The sequence below is a fragment of the Bombina bombina genome, chromosome 7, assembly GCF_027579735.1.
Source record: "Bombina bombina isolate aBomBom1 chromosome 7, aBomBom1.pri, whole genome shotgun sequence".
Lineage (NCBI taxonomy): Eukaryota > Metazoa > Chordata > Amphibia > Anura > Bombinatoridae > Bombina > Bombina bombina.
This window is the reverse complement of record NC_069505.1, coordinates 233,921,718-233,928,620: the sequence shown is the minus strand read 5'-3', so window position 1 is coordinate 233,928,620 and position 6,903 is coordinate 233,921,718.

Below are 6,903 nucleotides of genomic sequence, written 5' to 3'. Positions count from 1 at the left end.
GTCCTTCGGTTTCTCCTGCTGGTGCAGGAATGTTTTTTGTGCGGAACAAAGACCAATCTCTTCGGCCTATCATTGACTTCAGACAATTGAACAAAATAACCATAAAAAAACGATACCCTCTCCCCCTCATTCCTGAACTCATAGAAAGACTCAGGCATGCTCAGATTTTTACTAAATTAGATTTGAGAGGGGCGTACAATTTAGTGCGTATCCGAGAGGGGGATGAGTGGCTTACCGCTTTTAGAACTAGGTATGGGTTGTTTGAATATCTAGTTATGCCCTTCGGCTTAACTAACGCACCCGCAACTTTCCAGTTCTTTATTAATGACATTTTCCATGATCTCCTTGACACATGTGTTGTTGTCTACCTAAATGACATTCTAATCTATTCCACAAATCTAGAAGAACATATCAAACATGTTAGTTGGGTTTTAGCAAGACTCCAAGTCCATCGGCTCTACGCCAAATTGGAAAAATGTATTTTCCACACCAACAAAATAGAGTTCCTGGGTTACTCCATCAGCCCAAATGGGATTCAAATGCAAGATAACAAAGTGGAAGCAGTAAAATCATGGCCCACACCTTCAACACGGAACGAACTACAAAAGTTTCTTGGCTTCAGTAACTATTACAGAAAGTTCATTCGCAATTTCTCAAAAATTGCGAAACCTCTGACTAAATTAACTAGTGCTAATTGCTCTTTCCAGTGGACTAAAGAACAGGATGATGCGTTCAGCTTCCTGAAGAATTCCTTTTCATCTGCTCCCATTCTGAAATATCCTGATCCAAACCTTCAATATACCCTAGAGGTGGATTCTTCAGATTATGCTCTTGGCGCTGTCCTCTCCCAAAGACAGTCTCCTACAGAACCACTACACCCAGTTGGGTTCTATTCAAAAGTTATGACTTCAGCAGAGATCAATTATTCCATTGGGGACAAGGAACTTCTAGCCATTAAAAGAGCCTTTGAATTCTGGAGACATCTTCTTGAAGGTACCTCCCTACCTATAGTGATTTACACGGATCACCGGAATTTGGAATATCTACAAAATAACAAAACTTTATCTGGACGTCAAGTGAGATGGAGTCTCTACTTTAGTCGTTTCAATTTTCAAATCATGTACAGGCCGGGATCAAAAAATGGGAAGGCAGATGCACTCTCTCGACGAGATTCAAGACCTGTACAAGAAGACTCTCCTACTAGCATTCTTCCCCCTACTCGCTTCCTTGCTATCCTATCTCAACAGGATAAGGAATACCAATCTGATCTATCTTCAAAAGACCAAACCCTACTAGATAGCCTAAGCCTCCAGAATGGTTTTTACTTTCATGGTTCTAAACTATATATTCCAGAACGTTTCAGACAGAAAATAATCAAAGATCATCATGACCCTCCACTAATTGGTCATCCAGGTATCAAACGTACACATGAGCTCATCTCCAGAAGTTACTGGTGGCCATCGATGAAAACCAGTATAAAGGAATATATACAACATTGTACAACCTGTACAGTATCAAAACCAGAAAGGAGACCTCCCTATGGCTATTTAATTCCTCTGGAAGTACCGGAATCTCCTTGGTCTCATTTGGGAATGGATTTTATAGTTGATTTACCACCTAGTTCTGGACAAACTACCATTTTAGTTGTTACAGATCATTTTACTAAAATGGCACATTTTATTCCTTATCACAAGTTACCCACTTCCATTGAAACAGCATACTTATTTCTAAACCACATTGTACGATACCACGGGTTACCCTCCATTTTAACTACTGATAGAGGAACCCAATTCACCTCACGCTTCTGGAAAGCACTCACTAAAGCACTCCAAATCGATCAAAGGTTAAGCACAGCCTTCCACCCTCAGACTAACGGCCAAACTGAGAGACTCAATCAGTGGCTTGAGCAATATCTACGTTGCTATTGCTCATATCATCAAAATAAATGGACTTCTTTTCTCTCTATGGCTGAATTTGCCTATAATAATACCATTAACAGCACTACAAATTACTCTCCCTTTTTCGCCAAATTATGGTTTTAATCCAAGATTCACTATCCAAACGACCTCTATACATGACTCACCATCTGTTGATGTGTTAACACAAAACATAGCTGAAAATTTCCTACACTTACGTGATAACATCAAACAAGCTCAGGCTTCTCAGAAGAAATTTTATGATTTACGTCGTAGAGCTTCTCCGAAATATTCCATAGGGGACTATGTTTGGTTATCTTCCAAAAACATTAAAATGCACTTACCAAGTAAAAAATTGGCTGGGTTGTTCCTTGGCCCATTCAGAATTCTACACATCATCAATGAAAATGCCGTCCGGCTTGACCTACCTGATTCTTTACCCATCCACCCAACTTTCCATGTATCATTATTGAAACCCTACTTGGGAGATAAGCCTGATGTACCTCTTCTACCCCCTTCTCCTATTCAATTGGGCACTGATGTCTATGAAGTTTATGATCTTTTGGACTCAAGACATTATAATGGAGAATTACAGTATCTGGTCCGATGGAAAGGGTTCGCCCCAGAGGATGACACTTGGGAACCTCATGCACACATTAATGCTCCGAAGCTTATTGCTCGTTTCCATAGACGCTATCCAAGTAGACCTAAATTTCAACCCGTGGTCGGCTTGCTTGAGGGGGGGGGATCTGTAAGGATTCCAGTCCTGCTTTTACTTTTTGCCTCAACTCACCTTCCTCCCCTGTACTTAAGGCATCACCCCGCCCCAAACAAGTGCTTAGTTGTTGAGTATTGTTTGCTGAAACCAGTGCTCTGTTTCTAATAAGCTATATACTTATCAAAAGAAGATTTACTTCTACTACTTTATCATTTGGGATTACAAATACCAGCTGCAGTTTGGTCTCATAAAGGGACTAATAACAACTAGTCTCATTCATCCTGAAGTTTGCTATTCCAAGAAGTATTAATTTATTTCAACTCCACATCTCTACAGGAATTGCTACTTAATTTCCAACAGGAGGATTCTACCTACTACCGCTACGGTATTTGTATCAAATCTAATTTACCTTGGATGCCTTAAGTAACGGCTAATTACAAATTTCATGTTTTCTCTTGAACTTATCTAAATTGACTTTGTCTCTCAGATATTACTATGTTTTGCAACGTATGTTTCATTTAATTCTATGAACTTTCTTTGATTCATTCTCATACCGGACAGTAACGGTCTTTACGTGACGTCACACAGCTTCATTCATCTCAGCGTGCCATACATCTCCTTACAACTCAGCGTGTCTCACAGCACCTATTACACTCACTGGTCTGTGTTCAGATATCCACGCTGCAAGCATTATTCTGTGTGCTGTGTCTCGCAGCAGGTCACGCCCCTGTCAGCAGCTGCAGTCTGTGTGTCTCACATCTCTCATGCTTCAGTGCTTATTACAATGAACACTATCTCTCTCATTTGGGTTTGAGCACAACTCATGTCAAAAGTTGTTATTAATACTAATACTTACTTTCAGTCTCTAAATATTTATATGGTATAACAATAATATATAACCATATAAAGACTTACTGCCCTTCCTTATAAAAATCACCCTGAGTAAAACAGTCTATGCTGATATAATAGCCTGTACTTCAGTTGTGAAACAAATATAATTTATTTAGACTCTGCAGTTGTGATTCAAATAACCAAGGAACCTGATACAGACGTGGCCTCAGCTGGCTTCGGCCAAATTCATAAGATTCCAGTCGGACAATATCACGACTGTAGCATATATCAATCATCAAGGGGGAACAAAGAGTTCTCTAGCGATGATAGAGGTTTCCAAAATCATTTGATGGGCAGAGACTCACTCTTGCCATCTATCAGCAATCTATATCCCAGGAGTGGAGAACTGGGAAGCAGATTTTCTCAGTCGTCAGACTTTTCATCCGGGGAGTGGGAGCTCCATCCGGAGGTGTTTGCACAATTGATTCTTCAATGGGGCACACCAGAATTGGATCTGATGGCATCTCGTCAGAATGCCAAACTTCCTTGTTACGGGTCCAGATCAAGGGATCCTCAAGCAGTACTGATAGATGCTCTAGCAGTACTGTGGTCGTTCAACCTGGCTTATGTGTTTCCTCATTTTCCTCTCTTTCCTCGTCTGATTGCCAGAATTAAACAGGAGAGGGCTTCGGTAATTTTGATAGCACCTGCATGGCCACGCAGGACTTGGTATGCAGATCTGGTGGAAATGTCATCTCTGATCTCTGCCACTGTGGAAACTGCCACTGAGACAGGACCTTCTCATTCAGGGTGCGTTCCAACATCCAAATCTAGTTTCTCTGTGGCTGAATGCCTGGAGATTGAACGCTTGATTTTTTTTTTTTTTATTAATTTATTTATAACCAACATGCGGTATTATAGACAAAGGAACAAAACGGCAAAAGCAAAAAAAAAAACACCTCGCAGGGTGAAAAGAAAATAGGATACAATTAATATCATTGTAAGATTCCAAAACAAACGTCAATACTCACTTATTGAATATTTTAACAATTTAAACTAAAACCTATTTGTATTGAGGTCTATACAACACTTTTTTCTGCTAGATAATCAACATCTTATTAATACCACCGTGTTGGAGTTTTTTTTTTCATTTTAAGGGAACACTCTAAACCAACCTAATAAAATAATGCTAAACCAAAAATAAAATAAACCAGATTAAAACAATCAAAATAGAGAGGAGAAAAAAAAAAGGACCCAGAAAACACCCTTCCTTGGTCCCACCCGATGTCATCATTAATTCCTTTATCCTAGTACTATCCAATCCGCCGGGAAATCACCTAATAAAACCAGTTCCATAAAGCTTTCTGAACCCAAAAAAGGAGATAGGATCAATTTTTGGATACCCGTTGGGTAAGATTTAATTATAGGCAACCAGCCAACTAAAAATTGTTTGATTTTTTTTTCTTTCAGGAACCTGGTATGATAAGATTCGAAAATAATCTGATTTTGGATTTCTTGGAGGACAGCTTTTAATGGGGGTGCTCGCTTAGCCTTCCAATTTTTAGCTATTAAATGTCTTACTAATAAGATTATAGTATTTAATATTGTCTGAGCTAAAGGGAATATTAATATCTGGATGTTTAGCAAGAATATGTTCTCTGTCTCTAATACTATATTTAGTTGGTAATGCTTATTGAACCAGAAAACCACCTTCTTCCATAGCTGAAAGATCCTAGGGCAGTACCAATACATGTGAACCAGGTCAGCTGCAACCGATGAGCACCGGGGGAACAGACAGAATAACTGGGAAGAAAATCTTGAGAGCCTAGCCGGGGTCAGATAAAAGTTATTATTTTTTTTTTTTTTAAATATTTTTTATTGAGGTTGTTAAGGTAAAACATGGTACAAGCAAATAAAAACTTGGTTTCAAAAAGCATAGAATAATCACAATACAATATACATATTAAGTGTCACACTATGCCAACAGTTAATCACCCAATTATACAGTTATAGGATGACCTCAGATTTTTAATTTAAGAAGAGTCCCCTTGTAATATAAGATAGAGTTGTAAACATTGACTTCCCTTATGTAGAAAATAGAAGCCTCTCTTGGACCTCCTGAAAGAACTTTGATACATAAAAGGGAGTTTTAGGGGAAACAGAGAAAATAATAAAATGGGCCATTTTTGGACCCCAGATGCAAACAGCTGGTTTGGGAAATAGCATACTTTAGGTACATTTAATGTACGTGGAAAGCATTTAAATAAACCCATAATAAGAAGGAGAAAAAACAAAAAAAACTATATTAACATTTGAATCTTCCAGTATTTAGAATATAAGTTGCACTATACACTTCTAACATAGTAAGGAGAAAGAGCATACCAAGAAGTCTGTTAGCCATAAACATGTAGAAACAAAAATGAAGCAGCACCACCAAACAGCGTTTCTTCAAGGTGTTTTATTCAGCTTGAGGAGTAGCCAGACCCAATAAAGTTAAACAACAACGTTTAACTTTATTGGGTCTGGCTACTCCTCAAGCTGAATAAAACACCTTGAAGAAACGCTGTTTGGTGGTGCTGCTTCATTTTTGTTTCTACATTTGTATTTGTGGGTTCTGGCAGGAACCTGGACGCTGGCACACCTTAAAACATTCCCTGTGCTGGATATATATGACTATTTCATTGTTAGCCATAAACATGTTATGATGGGTAGTTTCTATTACTGACAAGAAACTAACAAGCGCCACAAAGGAGGACTCTGCAGATTGAAAACTCCAGTGTTATATTTCACACTAGTTATTAAAAGCAAGAGACAAATATATATGGGAGTATGGCTACAGCTGCAGCTACAGATGATATTAACCCCTTTTACATTCTTGTAGTAGGCATGCCCAACAGTAATATGTAAAAATCAGCTCATAATCTAGGAAGGGAAAAAGGGAATAACTGTGTTAGTTTTACCCCTATGACCAGATTTATAGTGGTATGAAAAGTATCTTGCTGGTAGCTATATGTCCAACTCCATAGAGTAATGTTTATAAATCTGTTGCGTGCCAGCAATATTAGGTATTTCGGGGAATATGGAGAAAACAAGAACCGTACAAGTAGTATTGGGATAAGTCTCCTAGTATATGTCCCGACTATACTTATGGTGTCAACATACCCCTTAGTAAAAACAGATGTCCTCTGACATTTTTAGCTTAATCTGCAACAATATGCCATGTGTGTGCATGACTGTTCACCCTGAACTAGAGATAGCGATCACCTCATTTCATCTTCAGCCAGGGGCTCACCGACCAGGATTGGGCCGTGCACTAGATACAACCGGCCTGAAGGCATTATGGTCAGCAGCATGAAAAGTCGTATCTTAGAGCCCCCAGGATCAAAGGTAAGCTGTCATAAAGTTCCTTGGGGGGTCTCCTGTTCGGCAACACCACCG